Source organism: Ochotona curzoniae, unplaced genomic scaffold, assembly GCF_017591425.1.
Source record: "Ochotona curzoniae isolate NIBS_2020 unplaced genomic scaffold, NIBS_Ocur_1.0 contig_2321, whole genome shotgun sequence".
Taxonomy (NCBI): domain Eukaryota; kingdom Metazoa; phylum Chordata; class Mammalia; order Lagomorpha; family Ochotonidae; genus Ochotona; species Ochotona curzoniae.
The window spans coordinates 4,957,333-4,974,629 of NW_024465421.1; the positions used below are offsets into that span (position 1 = coordinate 4,957,333).

The following is a 17,297-nucleotide window of genomic DNA, read 5'->3' on the forward strand; positions in this document are numbered from 1 at the left end:
CCCCGTGTTCCCAGGCGGGATGCAGCATCCGACAGAAGGAGCTGGCGGGGAGGAGCCCCACACTGCCCAGGAATGTCACACAGAGGATCAGCGTGCATCCCCAGCCCTCTCCACCTCCCACTTCTTGCTTACAATAGAGAAGTCCAGACTGCCTCAGCCTGGATGCCCAAAGATGGACAATCCATGTCTGCCTTCCAGCTGCCTCATTCATCCATTCATTCCTTCCCCCATTCCCTAAGTGAAGCCGTAACTCCCAGACACTCACAAGGTGACCCGTCTGTGAATGGAGGGCCTTGGCAGGGATGAGTAAGCAATAAATGCAGCCCTGGGGGGGCGGGCAGCCCTGGCTGACTGACGTCCTTAGACACAGAGGAGAGATCTGGACGCACACAAGAGACACCGCAATGCACATGCATAGAGGAATGGCCCCGAGGAGGACAAGGAATCAGCCATCCGCACACCAAAGACAGAGACCTCCACAGCAACCAACCCTGCAGAAACCTGGATTCTGAACCCACTCCCACCCCACCCCACCCCACCCCATCCCACCCCACCCCACCCCACCCCACCCCTGGCTGGCTTGCCTGCCTCTGCAGGTGCCTGAAGCTTCCTTCTCAGCAGGTTGGTTCACACCTACGGTTCCCTGCTCTGCCTGGCACAGCTCTCTGCCTCCTGTCTCCTGTCTCCATGGCATGATTCAGCTCAGCTTCCCCACTTCCTAAGGAGACCCCCGATTCTCTCCCCACCCACTCCCCAAATCCAGATCCCTCCCTCTGAGTGCACTCAGAGGCCTCCGACACAGCAGCTAAAACACATGTTGGAAGAAGTCTCAGAGGACAGGTTGCTTATGGCCAAGGTCAAGATTCAAAGAAACTATATTTCTCTTGGGGTCTCTCTTCCTCTCTCTCTCCCTATCTCTCTCTGTCTCTCTCTGTCTCTCTCTGTCTCTCTCTCTCTCCCTCCTCCAGGCATTGGATTCAGCTCTCTGGGGCACACAGGATAGGCTGCGCCCCGCCCAGGACTCACCCTCTGTATGGAAGAGAAGCAAGCTAAAGATGCTAGGAGATGCACATGGCCCAGCAGGTGCTCCTAGCACCCAGGAAGATAGGGAGGCCCTCTCTCCCTCATTCACTCACTCACTTACTGGCACTCTCGCTCTCTCCCCCTCCCTGGACAAGTCAAGAAGCCTTGCATGAGATGGACAGGTTCAAAGACAGTCCAGGTTGTTCGGTGTGACAGCTCAGCATCCATGGCACCTGGCCATTTGTTGGTGCTGTGTCTCTGGGAGCCCAGGTTTCCACCTGCTGATGGGAGAACTACACCTTAAGGTGATGCCAGTGCTTTGCTGGATCTTCAGCAACCAAGTTCAGGGCCCAGCAGCTCTGGCTGTGGGAGGACAGAAGCTGAAAACTACAGGAAATAACAAAAACGCAGGAACCTGAGCTGCCACACCACATGGGGACACTGCACTGGACAGTTTGGTGACATTGGACTCAGCAAGTGGGAAGGGTGACCCCAAGTGTAGCAAGAGCCCCAGCTCCAGGCTCTGACACCCAGATTTGCCATCTCCCTACAGGGGCCGAGTATGGAGGAGGTGGGTCCAATGCAGTAGCCTAATGGCTAAAGTCCTCACCTTGCATGCACTGGGATCCCATATGGACACTAGTTCGTATCCCGGCAGCCCTGCTTCCCATCCAGCTCCCTGCTTGTGGCCTGGGAAAGCAGTGGAGAATGGCCCAAAGCCTTGGGACCCTGCATCTGCATGAGAGACCTGGAAGAGGTTTCTGACTCCTGGCTTCAGCTATTGCCGTCACTTGGGGAACAAGTGAGCAGATAAAAGATTTTCCTCTCTGTCTCTCTTCTTCTCTGTATATCTGACTTTCCAATAAAAAAAAAAAATCTTAAATAAAAAAAAAAAGAGTATGGAGGAAGCAAATGATACTATTTGTTTTCTAGAGGGCTAGCCCTCAGAGTCTGGGAAAGCTGACCGTGGGGGCAGCAGAAGGTTCCAGAACACAGAGGAACAACTTTGGACGCTGTGTCGCTGGTCTCGCCATGCCATAGACATACTTCCAGGAGGCAGCTTGCCCAGAGCTCTCCTGCCCCGGGGGGAACTGGATCAAGGACTCTGCAATTTCCTCAAGGTCAAGGGTGCTGACTGGACATTGCTCCAGAACCCACAATTGGGTGTCAGGCAGGTCTGCTCATTGGAAGGCCAGAAAGATAAGAGGGTCCTCTCCCTACAGCCATTTAACAACCCAGGATCCGGGGTCAGGACCCCAGAAGCTGCCATCCCCAACACTAGAAGGACGAGGAGGCAGGGGTGGCAGAGGGATGCTCGGAGGAGCCAGGAGAACTGCCAGGTGTGCAAGAACCAGGGTGACTGAAGCAAGCCTTCATCCAGTACAACATCACACGTGGCTTGCTGCTGCGATTCCATAGCCTCACTCAGCTGTTTATTTTTTTTAAGATCCATTTATTTATTTGAAAGGTAAAGTGACAGAGAAGGAGAGAGAGAGAGAGAGAGCCAAAGACTTTCCATCTGCTGGCTCATTCCCCAAATGCCCTCAACGGACATGGCTTGGCCAGGCTTGAAGCCAGACGGTCAGGACTCCATCCTGGTCTCCCACGTGGGTGGCAGGGACTCAAGTGCTTGAGCCATCCATCACCCGCTACCTCCCAGGGCGGGCATCAGTTAGGAAGCCGGGACTTGAAGCAGGTGCTCTGACGTGGGATCGCAGGTGTCTCAAGCCACTGAGTTGAATGCTTACCCCTCCCGCCCCTGTCACCTCTCCCACTTCTCCCACCCGTCCTGCCCCTCCCGCTGACAGGGAGAACCTCCGGCAAGCCGTTGCACCTGTCTACAAAGCCAGTACGAAGAGGAAAAAAGAGTCACTAATGAAAGCTGGCGGTCGCAAATGTCACATTAGCCACAGATCCAAGTACACTTGTGAGATTGAAACAGGGCGAAATAAATCACCCTGAGTGAGAATATTAACATTTACCGTCCCAAGCATATTGCAAATCAAGCCTGCAGAAAACTAATTTAGCTGTGTCCTGATTTCCATACAATCCCATTTGCATTCTCCGAGCAACACATACTGTGGCACTACCCCCCGACTGACAGAAGCTCTCCTGGGTCCGCCCCCTCACCCACACAGGGGCCCCCGGAGCCTCTGCGCTTACTGCTTCTGCCTTCCACACACAGTGCCAGCTGGCAGGACAGCCTCCAGCCAGGTGCCCGCAGCTGTGGAAACAGAGCCGGGACTTAAACTTCACACCTGGTACTCCTGGCACAGGAGAGCATGTCTCACTTGGCCCACACTCCAAGATGCTCCGAGGCCTTAAGGAAATGACTTGACCCTTGACCTTGGAGGAGCTATGCTGCCAACCTCCCTGGTCTCAGCTCCCGGGAAGGTCCACCAAGAGACCTCATCCTGGCCCCCTCGTCATTCAGCTACCCAGACCCAAGTGTGTATCTGTGCCTAGTAGTCCCACTGGCTCTGGGATCCTGGGGAACATTGCCTAACCCATGTGATGTCCAAGGCCCTTTACAACCTGCACCTCATCAGTGCTCAGTGCCCTCCGTCCATCCTGAACCATCACTCTGGCCACTCTGTTCCAGACAGACCCATACCCCTAAGGCGAGTGGGGTATCCTTCCCCCAAAGGACCGGGTTCTGGTCTCAGAGAAGTCAGCCACTCCCTCCACAGAGCACTGGTTAACCCCTGGCTCTGCCAGTTCCCTATAGAATCGATGTCCCCTTTAAGCTTTGGTCCCCATGGCAACCAGGGACTCCCTCCACCCAGACACCTGCAGTACCGCACTACTCTCTCATTGATTTGAGGCCTGAGACCCTCTCCAAAGGGCTCTGAGAGCTTGGGCGCTTGAGTCCCATTCAGCTCCTGGCTAAGGGAGCAGTCTTCAAACTAAAATCCCTGGGAAGAGAGAGAAGATACTGACCCCAGAAGGAATGTAGCACCCAAGTGAAATATCCCCCCTCAAGCCACAGGAGAGACGACTGAAGCCATCGCCCAAACACAGCACACCTGTCCGCGAATGGAGACTTCGGAATTAAGAGCCCAGGGAGAGCAGCTGGGAGCAGCCGTGCAAGTGTGGCCAGCCCACCTGCAAGGCAGGCAGGCGTGCAGGTCGTGCCAGCTGCAGAAAGCTGAGCCAGCCAGCAGAGCTCTTCCTTCAGGGAACCCGTGCACAGCAAGGTCAAGCCACAGCGCAGAGGCACGCTGAGTCGCCACAAGAATGAAGTCCCTGCTCTGTCTGTCACAGGGGCTGCCACCTCTCTGACTTCTGTCCCTGAGCCCCTGGCCTGCACTATCTTCCGGCTGAATCCACATCATCGTCCCACCTACCCACGGCCTCTCTGCGTCTGCTCTTGTCACGGCTGCTCACACCTGGGAGATCCCAGCCTCAAAGAGCTCCTACTGGCTGTTTCCAGAACTTGCCCCCGTGCCCCATTTCCTGGGCAGCCCTCCTACCTCCAGCCTTGCTCCCCTTCCCCCACTGGGCTTCAAATGCCTCCTGGGCAGCCCCTGTGTCTTCTGCGGTTCTAACAGATGCCAGCTAAATGCACAGATGCCTGCAATGCTGGGGACCAGGGTGTGTGTGTGTGTGTGTGTGTGTGTGTGTGTGTGTCTAGTCCCTGGGACTGTGCAGATCCTGGGACAATCCTGCTTCTGACCTCTGTCACATGAGCTTGAGCCTGTGCAAGGTGTTAGGACCAGCCAGCCAGCCCCTTCCTCTTCCTACCCCAGGACCTGGAGGCGCACCCCAGAATGAATGCAAGGCACTCCGGGCTGCTGCCCAGACCAGCAGCAGCAGCAGCAGCAGCTCCAAGCAGAACCAGACAAAAGCCCCTGACAGGACTCCCCGTCCCCACCCGACTGCCCAGGGCCTCCAAGCAGGCCCACGCGTCTGGCACGTGGCTGCCCAGCTACGTGGAGAGCAGGGCCCCCTGCCCATGCCACCTTTGGGGGGCATCCAAAGCCATGACTCCTGAGACTTTTTCTGCAGCCACGGGGTGCCAAGCCGGGAAGCGCAAGGGCCTTCTGATGGTTTCTGTGATTCCACAGCGACACTTGCTGTCCCTAAGGAGCAGTGCTGCTCCTGGCTCAGCTGTGCCTCCTGATGGCAGCAAAAGAACATTCCAGGCCAGGGAGGATATTCCCAGCCTGCCAGGGCTCCCACACCAGATGGCTTCCTTAAGGGATTCCTGGGAGTCCCACCAGGCCCAGACCCCAGGCTACATAGAGCTGCTCTGTACCAGGGAAGCACCGTGGAGCCCCTGCGCCTCTGCCTGCCTTCCACGACTTTTTTGTCCAGCTGAGCTGGACGGTCACCACCCCAGACCCCCAGACCTGCCCCAGAAATCTGTGTCACTGCAGGGATCCCATGGAGTTTTGGGATTTGAGACCCAATCCAGTACGTGGTTCTTGGTCTTTGTGCTCTCATGGGCTGTTCACTCCCCTGACACCCAGCTGGGGCCAGGGCCCAGGAGCCCCACCCAGGTGTCCCATGTGAGTGGCCAAGGACTCCAGCTTCCTGCTGACGCACACCCTGGGAGGCAACAGGAGGGTTCAGACATCTGTGCCACCACAGTGAAGATCTTATATAGATGAAGTTCCAGGTTCCCGGCTGGACCAAGCTATCTCCCACATGGGTACAGGGACCCAGGCACTTGGGCCATCCTCCTCTGCTTTCCCAGGCGCATTAGCAGGAAGCTAGACTAGAAGTGGAGCAACCAGGACTCCTATGGCTGCTACAATGCACGATGCCCCGCGTGGCCGCTGAGCCTGCTACACCATAAAACTGGCCACCGTCAAAGCTAAAAGTATTGATTGCTACAAACATCCTCGCTGTGATTCAGCAAGGCAGTGACCATGCCCCCTCCCTGCAGAGACTGTCCAGGTCCCTAGGGAGGGCGGGACTGTGTAACACGGGGCCACAGGAACTAACTCGAGGACAGCATGGACTGAAAGTGGAACCCAGCGGAAGGACGGAGAGGATTCAGCCTGCCACCTGTCCTCCCCGCCCACTCCCTTGAGAAGTACTCAGTTCAGCAGCCTCACCTTGAACTTCAGGCTATGAGCCCAACCTAGCCCTGAACTTGAGACACACACTCAAGTTCACGCTCCTAGCCCTTCCCATACCTTCTAGAACCAAGCTGATCTGGGTTTCTAGGAGGCTGTCTGGTTTCTTGTTTGAAAAGCAGAGAGAGAGAGAGAGCTGCCTTTCCTGCCTCTCTCCCAGATGCCTGCAGTGACTGGCAGGGCCAAAGCCAGGTGCCAGCAGCAGTACCCAGGTGTCCGACCCAGCTGGCAGGGATCCAGGCACTCGAGCCGTCACCTGCTCCCTCCTGCCATGTGCTTGAAAATAGAGGACCTGGGCCCGGCGCAGTGTCGCAGTGGTTAAGGTCCTCGCCTTGCATGCTCGGGATCCCATATGGGCGCCGGTTCTAATCCCGGCGGCCCCGCTTCTCTTCCAGCTCCCTGCCTCTGGCCCGGGGAAGCAGTCGAGGACGGCCCAAAGCTTTGGGACCCTGCACCCGTGTGGGATGCCCAGAAGAAAGTTTCTGGCTCCTGGCTTCGGATCAGCATAGCATTGGCCATGGCGCTCACTTGGGGAGTGAATCATCGGACGGAAGATCTTCCTCTCTGTCTCTCCTCTCTGTATATCCGCCTTTCCAATAAAAAAAATAATAATAATAAAAATAAATCTTTTTTAAAAAAAAGAAAAGAAAATAGAGGACCCAGGAGGCAGGTGCTCAGACATGGAAGGCCAACAGTGCCCCAAACAGCGACTCCAAGCTGTGCCCTGGGATCACCCCCCATCAGCCCCCATGGGTCCCCCAGGAAGCCCATCCCTGACCCTCCCAGGCCCAGCAGCAGGCCCCAGGGCCTTGGCCCAGCACCATGTGGGTCTGGTTTGTGTGGCAGTGTGTATGTACGTTGTATATGCTGTGTATCTGCGTTGTGTGCACTGCAGGCGTTGTGTGTATAGATTGCATGTTGTGTGTCTGCTGTGTATTGTATGTTGGTAACACATGTTTCTATAGTGTATGTTGTGTGTCTCTGTATAGGTTCTGTGTTGTACATGCTGTGTGTGCTGTGTGTGTCTGGCACGTTTGCTGTTTAAGGACGTCACGTGACTGTGTTGTGTGTCAGTGTTGGCTGCATACATTCTGTGTTGTGTCTGTGCATCAGTGTGTGCTGTGTGTCCTTGCTATGTGTCTACACACATTGTGTATGTTGTGTGTGTGTTGTGTATGCTATGTGTCTTGCATGTCATGTGTGTCCTGTGCAAGCTGATCCCTCACCTCCCTAAACCACAACCACAGGGTCAAGACCGAGTGTCAGCCACGATCAGAGGCAGGGAGAGCAGACACCTGCCAGAGGTGTCACCCTTAGCCACTCGATCCCTGTGCCTGCCTAAACCCAAGGAGCTGGCTCCCTAAGGCAGGGCCCGCATGGGGCAGATGGGGGGTGGGCACACCCAGCCGGGAGGCAGGTGGGCCTGAGCCTGCCCACACCTCTCTGTGCGCTCTGGGACCAACCACAGCGGGGCTGCCCTTGGGGCAGGGCTGCTCGTGGAGGCCTGGGGAACTTCCAAGAGAACTGAAGGAGCTGCCTTGCTGCCCTGGACCCTGGACCCCTGCTCCCCACAGCCCTGGGACAGCCTCAGAGGTGAGGGGCAGACTGGGAAAGGGCACCAAGCTCCCTCACCCACTCCCTGGTTGGTCAGCTGTGCGGCGCCACTGGACTCTTCTGATTACTGGGGGACCACTGCCACCTAGTGTTCAGAAGGATAAACAGCAAGGACACAAGGAACAGGTGTAATCCGTTTGGGGGCGGAGGAAGGGGGGCGCATGGCCAGGAAAAAGTCCAAACTGTCCATCGTGTCAGGAGCCCCACTTCTCCTCCTCCCCAGGTCTCGGCCAAAAAGGTTCAGTCACTCAGAAGTAGCCAGTGCCAAGTGTCCATAAAATTTGATAGGATTGGAGGAGCCGGCGCTATGGCATATAAGGTTAAGTTTCCACCTGTGGCGCCAGCATACCATATGGACACCGGTTGGTGCTCCCGCTGCTCCACTTCCCATCCAGCTCCCTGCTTGCGATCTTGGAAAGCAGCAGAGGATGGCTCAACTCCTTGATCTCCTAAACCTACATAGGAGACCCGGATTTAGATCGGCTCAACTCAGGGTATGGCAGCCATTTGGGGAGTGAACCAAAGTGTGGAAGATCTCTGTCCCCATCTCTCCTTCTTTCTGTAACTCCATTTAAAAAAATAATCATGGGCGTGATGCAATAGCCTAGTGGCTAAAGTCCTCGCCTTGAACACACCAGGATCCCATATGGGCACCAGTTTCAATCATGACAGCCCTGCTACACATCCAACTCTCTGATTGTGGCCTGGGAAAGCAGTCGAGGAGTGCCCAAAACCTTGGTATCCTGCACCCACGTGGGAGACCCAGAAGAGGTTTCTGGCTCCAAGTGGAGTGAGTCAATGGATGGAAGATCTTCCTCTGTGTCTCTCCTCCTCTCCGTATATCTCTCTTTCCAATGAAAAAAATACTTAAAACACCTGCTGCACCCCATCTTGGAGGTTCTGGTCCGAGTCCCAATTCCTTCTGCTTGTGATCCAGCACCCCACTAAGGGACACCCTGGGAGGCATCGTGAGATGCCCCGAGCACTCAGGTGTCGGCCACCTACATGGGAGAATCAGGATGGAGCTCCAGGCTCCTGGCTTCAGCCAGCCCAGCCCTGGCTGTTGAGGTCCCTCTCCCTTCTTCACTGTGTGAAAATGTCCTCCCAGGGATCCTCACCTTCCTCACCAGCCCCGTTCCTGGTGGATGTCTTGGTGGTTGGGATGTCTTGGGGTTCCCACATCCCACCCCGGGGTGCCAGGTTCGAGTCCCAGCTCCTGCACTTCTGATCCGGCTTCTTGCTGACGCACATCCTGAGAGGCAGCAGGTGAGGGGCTGAGACCTTGGGCCCCTGCCACCTACTGGGGAGATTCAGGCAGCATTCCAAACTCCAGGCTTCAGTCTGGCCCAGCCCTGGCTATTGCAGGCATGGAGGAAATAAATCCGTGGATGGAAGCTTCTCTTTCTCTCTTTCTCCTTTTCAAATAAAATGAAAACAAATGATTTTTTTTTAATATTTAAGCAATGAAATTCCTGGACTGGCATGATGGTTCAATTGGCTAATCCTAATTCGCACATGGGTAATGGTTTGTGTCCCAACTGTACCACTTCCCACTCCAGCTCCCTGCCTGTGGCCTGGGAAAGCAGTGGAAGACGGCCCAAAGCCTTGGGACCCTGCACCACATGGGAGACATGGAAAAAGCTCCTGGCTCCTGGCTTTAGATCAACTCAGCTCTGGCTGTTGCACATTTGGGGAAATATATCAACAGATGGAAGAACTTTCTCCCTGCCTCTCCTTCTCTCTGTAAATCTGCCTTTCTAATAAAATAACTTTTTGTGTAAAAAATTAAATTCTTCTTGCACAGCCGGCCTGTCTGTCAATTTTCTTTCCCTGACCTTGTTAGTGGTTTTCATGCCAAAATAAAAACCACAGAGCTAAGAAATTTCGAACAGCATCCTATCAGAAGGCAAAGCAAGAGAGCCACCAAGTACAAGGACAGGATGGGCCAAACTTGGGGACAGGCGGACCTCCTTGGTCCACAGTGGCTGCAGCTTCTTTGATGCTACCACTGAGTTCCCATGGTAACAAGCCCCACCCTTATTCAGCACCAGGTGGGGGTCTCCAGAGTCTTTGCTCTGAGGGCCTCCATGTCTCTGTGGAGGGTGTATCTTCTCAGACATGTGCAACAACTGTTTTTCCGAAAGCATTTGTACATCCAGCACTCCTTGACATCGTATAAGGAGACAGCCTGTTTGAAATTGAGTGACTACTCAGCAAAAGTGGTGCGTGGGTGCGGAGCAAGCTGATATCCTTTCTCTGCTTTCCAGGCATCTCAGACTCATGGGGACACGATCATCACAGCTTCCATCCGCTTCGATGAAATAGAACGGGATCCACCATGGAATTCTGCCATGGTCAAGGAGACAGGAGATGCCAGTTCCCTCTCTCAGCCCATTCATTTTGCACCAAGAGGAAGCAGAAGGGAACTTGTGTTGACAGGTGGAGGTGAGAGCGGGGAGCCCTTCTTCCCCTGTAAGATTCAGAGTTAGGAAACATGATCTTTCTGGAAGCAGCAAATCGGGTCAGAGGGGCATGATGGGAAAACTGCTGGAATGTGGAGAAATGAGGTTTGACCCAGTAGGGTCGCTTGGCTTTGCCGCTTGAGGCTAATGACTTAACCTCAGCTCATTTGTCACTGGTGGACAATACCTGCTCCCATCCTAGCAATTAGTGACTGGGATGTCGGCTCCCAGAGCCAAGGAAATGATGGAACGTAGCAGGCTCCCAGCGAAAGCCGTAACTGCAGCAGCAAACCTGAATTGTAGAAGCAGGCCTTGAGCCAAGCAGTCAAGACACCTGCTTCCTACCCGTCAGAGTCCTTGGGGTCAAAACCTGGTCCTACCTAGTTCCTGGGGCCAGCTTCCTGCAAATGTCACCTCCTGGGCAGCAGCAAGTTAGGACCCTGCCACCCCGGTTGAGGCAGCTGCCTTGGCTGCGTCAAACTGGTTCAGAGTCCAGCTACTGTGGGCAATGGAGGAACTAGCTAGCAGATGAGCGCTGCCTCTGTGTGTCTGCCTCTCACACAAAGACAGAGTTTTCAAGGAATTGTCAACATCAGCGATTCTTAAGCCACCTTCCTGCCTCAGGATCCTCTCCCAGATGTTAGCCATAGCCCAAAGCAAGCCACCGGCCACCCATTCAGCCCCTGAGGTTGCACCCAATAAAGCAGTTTATGGACCTGCTCAATTGCAAAGCGATGCAGGCCATTAACTTCAATCCCAGCTTTATTGTGCAAAGACATTGCAAGCCAGGGCAAGCCTTGGTTCAAGAGACACAGTTGCCAAGGCCCAGTGGGGTCCCCCATCAGAGCAGGTGCACACACAGATCGGCTGCTCGTGGCTAATGGGCTGCTCACAATCTCACCCACAGTCTGCTGGCATGGAGCCCCGAGGAACCATTCTCCTTGTGAATGTTCTGGAAAACACCAGACTGAGCTAGCCCACTTTCTCAGTACTGCCCCCCCCCCACACACACACACATACACACATAGTATAGTGAATGCTCCCTAAAGGGTGACACGCTGTATCAGCCATCCTGATCAATCCTGGGTCTGCCAATGCAGTCCCACATTGGACATCTGTGAGGCAGCACCTCATTTATGCAAAGCAGAGAGAGAAGGCAGGGCTGCCCGAGGCTGGGTGTGAAGCGTGGAGGGAGGAAGGAGGGGGAGGGCAGGCTGATGGATGCCCCATTCCCGTGCAGAGCAATTGGCATGGTGCTTCCCCAGCAACAGGCTCTGATTGGTCCCTGTCTGTCCACCAGCTGACATGGATCCTGCCAAGCCCGCGGGTCAGTCCCAGCTCAGTCCTGCCCCGCCCCTTCCACTTTACAGGATCGGATTACCACATCAGAGGCCTTAACACCATGCCCATCACCACATGAGGCACGCTGTAAACCAGAGCCTTCTTCCAGGACATACACCTTACCTTGATGCTGAAAGGAAAACAGGTTCGTTCTCTCTCTCTGTCTCTCTCTCTCTCTCTCTCTCTCTCTATCCTCATTGCAAACCTCTGGATACACAAGTCCAAACAGAGCTCCTCCTCATCCCTCCATCGGTGTGGTTCCTTCAAGAGACAATGGGGTGTCCCCAGCTGTGCCCTGCCCGTCTGGGCCCCTCAGTCCATCTTCTCACCTCCCCCAAAGCCTTAATCCGCCCCCCAGACAGGCTCCCCACCACTGCAGGGAAACTAACCAAAGCCATCTGGGTGCAAGACGCAGCTGTCTGCTCTGAAACCACCTGCAAGTCAGGGACAAGACGCAGGGCAGGGCCAGGGAATAAGACACCATGGAAGCTGGGCTTGGGGAGCGAGGCCCACTGTCCACAGGCAACACTGCCCTGCATGCCCACCCACCGAGGTCAAGCCCCAGCAGCCCCAGGCCCTGGATCGAAAGCTGCCACCCACCATCACCACCCACTTCCACCTCCTTCCTAACAAGCTCCTTCTAAGTGCAGATGCCAACATGCATCATCTCACTTGAAGCCACACCATCGGCTCACCATGCTCTCACTCATTCAGGGCCTCATTCAGCTTTACAAATGGAGCTCAGAGAGGCTGAGAGACTCTCAAATGGTTGCACAGCCGTGGAGCAGGAAGCCAAAATTCAAAGCAAATCTTCCCCAGTGTTGATGCTGAGCTTTTTAAGAAAGAGGATTCTTTTTATTGGATGGAAAAGCAGAATTACAGAAGAGAGACCAAAAAAAATTATCCCATCTATTGGTTCAACTCCCCCAAGTAGCCACAACAGCCAGAGCTGCGCCAATCTGAAGCCAAGAGCCAAAATCCCATCTGGGTGCAGGATATCAAGGCTTTGGGCCATCCTCTACTGTTTTCCCAAGCCACAACAGGGAGCTGGATGGAAAGTCGAACAGCAGGAACACAAACTGGCACTCCTATGGGATGCTGGAACTTGCAAGAGGAGGATTAGCAAAATGAGCCATTGCATTGAGCCCAAAGCTGAGTTTTTTCTGCCAAGTGTTGCTGTCTCTGGAAAGCAACAGCTTTCCAGCTGTTGCATTCAGCTTGGGAAGAGAGACAAGCAGAAGCAAAGAGGCCAAGAAGACAGGGAAGAGCAAAGATCCAAGAGAAGAACCTGAAACAAATCTACCCTGGTCAGGCCCAGAGCACAGCAGGGGACCCTTGAGAGCTCAGTAATGTCACTGGTTCGAGTCCCAGCTGCTCCACTTCTGAACCAGTTCCCTACCCATGTGCCTGGGAACTGATTGTTAACACACCCACCCACCCCCACCAATGGATGCAACTGCTGGGGCTGAACCAGGGCAAAGCTAGGGGCCAGAAACTCCATTTGGGTCCCCCCACGTGGGAGGCAGGTACCCAAAGACTTGACCCATCTTCCACTGTTGTCACAGGTGCACTAGCAGGGAGGGAGCAGCCAGGACTCAAACCCAGCGTTCTGATATGGGACAAGAGGTGGCGTAACTCACCATAACTCACTGCACCATCGTACTGGCCCCCACCATCTGCCTTTCTAAAAGAAAGAAAACTCTTCATTTCAGCAAAACACATTATGGGATGCAGCCATTGAGGTAGGTTAGAGAAAAGAAGTTTCACACCCCGCCCTTTCTACCTCTTCCCACACCATTCAAGTTAATTGAAGGCGTGAAAAGTGCCCCCTGACGCTCCTGCCCTTTGCACCATTCAGAACAACTGGTAACAACTCCAGAGGCTCCGCACACCTGGCCCCTCCTGCCAGTTATACTAGCGCAGGGTAACTACCGGAAAACTTTGGGCTCTGATAACTTCCTTCCTGCCTCCTGCACACGGAAGCTTTGTTTGTACTGCGTGGCTCTCAGTCTGATCCGAGGATGAGAGCTTAACAACCCCTGACTTTGGCGGCTCAGCGCAGTGGCTTCTGGAGTGCAGCGGGAACTGCCGTAGCAAGCTTGGGAAATAAAAACTCCTCCTAACATCCTACACTTGGGTTCAGTGTGATCTCTCTCACGCTCCCCAACAACCTCTCTCCTAGCCACGCCTCTACCACCACGTGTTTGGCTACAACAAACAGGATCACGTGACGAAGCTCTGCTGATCAATGCCCTTTCACTCTCAATGAAGGTGCAAGGCTGCACCTTCCCTTTCAGGTCAGAAAAGTGTTTCCGAGAAAGAAAATAGCGTCACCAAAAGGAAACGTAAACACCAGCTTCTGTGTTCTTTTGCACTGTGAGTGCTGCTAGACTAGTAAAATTGTTAGTAGTGGAGGGCTATTGCCATGACATAAGCTTTTTCATATCCCTCCCCCGCACACACAACAAACAAGAAGGAGCAACATAAAATATGGAAATAATGATCACACCCACTTTTCCCTAATCCTTGATCCATCCCACTCTGATCAAGCATGTTAACATCATCTAAAATTAAAAAATAAAATTTTTTTTTAATTTATTTATCTTATTGGAAAGGCAGATATACAGAGAGGAGAGACAGAGAGGAAGATCTTCCGTACGATGATTCACTCCCCAAGTGAGCACAACGGCTGATACTATGCCGATCCGAAGCTTAAATAAATAAATAGAAAGATGAGTCTTCAAAAAATTACAACACGGTCGCTCATCCGCTCCGAGGTTTCCAGGGGATTTCAACTTCCATTTAACCGTGAAGCAACGGCATAGATCAAACGTCTCTTTAGCAACAGCTTACACAAGCTTACCAAAACAAACTGGAAACAACCATCTCCTGGAAATCATCAGAATGCCCCTGCCATCAAGGACTTAAGGAGCCAAGATAACAGAACAGTCAGCAAGCTGGGAGTGAGCCGACTTAGAGCGTCCATTCTCCTCTCACAGCGGCTGACAGCCTGAGTGTGATCAGAGGGTCCTGGAACCTTACCAGTTGGAGAAACGGAAGTTCCAAGCCTACCAAGGAGCGAAGGACGGGTTAATCCCTACCAGCTTGTCAACGACTTTTATACTTGCCCTACTTACAGAGACAGAACCGGCTCCGTGGTTCAGAATCCAAACTCAGAACCCACTGATGGAGAATGAGGTGAGCGGCCCCAGCCTTAATGACCCCACACAAACACAGCTCTCCTTGTAAGAAGGGACACCATCCAGAACCCCAACTTAGTCTTGATCTTTTTTTTTTTTCCCAAAATGTGGTCCAAAAATACTATGCATACTAACATACACGCTAGAAATGATCCATAGATAAAACAGAGGCAACAGGAATAGATGTGTCCTGACTAAAGAAGCGCAGATATTAATGTTACCACATGTGAGCGCTTCAGAGTAACTAGAGAGGTATTTAGTCTAACAGTTATGACCAGTCGTCATGCCAGCATCCCACGGCAGAGTCACCAGGCTCCAGCAGCTGACGTCAACTTCCTGCAAACGCAGATGGGCAGCAGCCAGTGGTGGGTTAATTTGCTGGATCCACACCACGTACACAGGAAGCCTGGTTTAAGTATGCTGCTCCTCACTTTGGCTCAACTTTGCCCTGACCATATGGAAACACCCTTAAGAAGCCCTCAGCTACTCCACACCACCACCTAGATGTTCCCTGCTGTCCACCCGTGACTCTCACTTATCATCTGAGAGGGGGCGGTAGTGCATTGTTGTGGGACCACTCCCCTCACAGGCCCCTAGAAAGGCTCATGAGAAGGAGGGACTCACTGTCTTGATTAAGTGCCGGGTCGTTTGCCTCCATTGCTCTACCACCACCCACTCCCCCAGGACAGGTAATCCCCCCGAGCATGGCCTCTGTGTGTCTGTATCCCTCTCCCTTTGTTTACTGCTTCGGTAGGACAATGATGTTATTTCCGGTTTGTGTACTACCAGGAGCTCCAGGAGACGTGAGGCCAAGCAGTGATGGAATGTGGGCAGAGAAGCCAGGGAAAGGTGAATGTCTGCAGCTTTGTAAGTGTGTCCAGGTTACTCATTGCATGTCTCTTAGGATAGCACAGTGCCAGCCACTCTCCATCGTTAAGAAAACTTCAGCCTATGGGCCTCCAACCCAGGTAGTTTCTATAATTCCTCTTGATGTTCCACGTTTGGCCCCGGTAGAAAACTTCCTGGGTCCACCACTGCCTCAGGTCTTACAGATGTGTGGCAGCAGAGTGGGTTTTGCCCTGAATCTTCCCCATCGTAGACAAGACGAAAACATGTTGTATAGTCCTGAACTTGTTCAGCGGGGTCATGGTGATAATGTTTCCAGCATGAGTGAAGACGATGGCTATGCTGAAGACATCGGTCAAGATAAAAATGACGACAGTGACACTGACAGATCAGATGGAGAAGGGGGGAATGAACTTGTGCATTATGATGACAAAGGAATAAGGCAACGATGAAGAAAACAAATCGGGTCTTCGTGTACGATTTGTTGATATGGCCTGGAAAATCAAGGAAGAAAAAGAAGACGAAGGAGTTGACGCCACTTCAATGGCAAGTCAGGAGATCCCCAAGGAGGGAAGAGAAGTGGAGAAATTCTCACGCCATGAAGCTAATTGTGACGATTCCGCAGCAGAAAAGCAATTATAAAAACGACATCAAGAAGATTCCCGTTCTGCTGGCACGTGTGCATCTTCGTAGCAGCGGGCTCCTCCCCAGTCTGTCCCTCCTTCTGATGCAAGCCTCTCTCATGCCAGCATCCCCTCCTCTTGGCCCACCACCTGCTCTGTCTTTACGACCTTCTGGACCACCTACCAGCCCACCTCCATTCCTGAGACCACCTGGAATGCCAGGATTCCGAGGGCATTTACCCTGACTTTTACCCCGAGGTCCACCACCAGGTCGTCCTCCTGTCCCTCCATCTCGTGGACCGTCACCAAGGCTACCTCCTCGTGCACCTCTAGGCATCCCTCCATCTCATCCTGGCATGACGGGCCCACCTTTGGTACCTCCACTCAGACCTGCCCCACCTGGGTTTTTGAGTGTCCCACCTAATCTGATTCGACAACCCAAGGCGGAAGACAACAAGTGCAGCCGCCATGAGGAAAGCCACAGTAACCATCAATGTCAAGCCACAAATCACTAATCACAAGGCAGAAATTACTCGATTTGTTCCCACCGCACGAGAGTATGTCAGGAGAATAAAGGGGCTTTTGCTCCCCAGCGAATGTCAGAGGATAGTTGTGCTGTGCCTCTGGTCAAAGCAGTCCCCAAGTCTGGTCCTGCTGCTCCTACGACCACACAAACTAAGGATGTTGTTTATAAGGCCTTCATGTAAGAGATGGAAGGGCTACTGTGACGGGGGAATCTCAGTGTATTGTTCTGACTTTTGTATGCTGTGGGCACTGGAACAGAGACTCCCAGAGAGAAAGGCTCAGTGCATTGGCTCCTGGATTGTAGTTGGAGATTCTGTTCACCAAGTTTAGGAAATAAAGACACCTCCTAACATCCTCTACTTGGGTCCAGTGTGATCTCTCTCACACTCCACAAGGAACAGCGTCCTCAGCCCCCACTACATGGTCAGAAGCCAATCATTTACTCCCCAGGTTCCTCCAGTCTCCATCTCCATGAAACAGCAGCCGTAGCCTACCCACCCGAGTGATTAAAATCTGCAGCTATATAGTCAGGTTTTTTCTTAACAGCAGCAGAAGCTCGTGAGCCCTGCTAGGCGCTCA

The 17,297-nt window shown here is 53.4% G+C and overlaps 1 pseudogene; it reads left to right on the plus strand.

The window, feature by feature from the left end:
* Positions 1-14,994: 14,994 nt before the first annotated feature.
* On the plus strand, positions 14,995-16,921 carry LOC121151835 (annotated as a pseudogene).
* Positions 16,922-17,297: the final 376 nt, after the last annotated feature.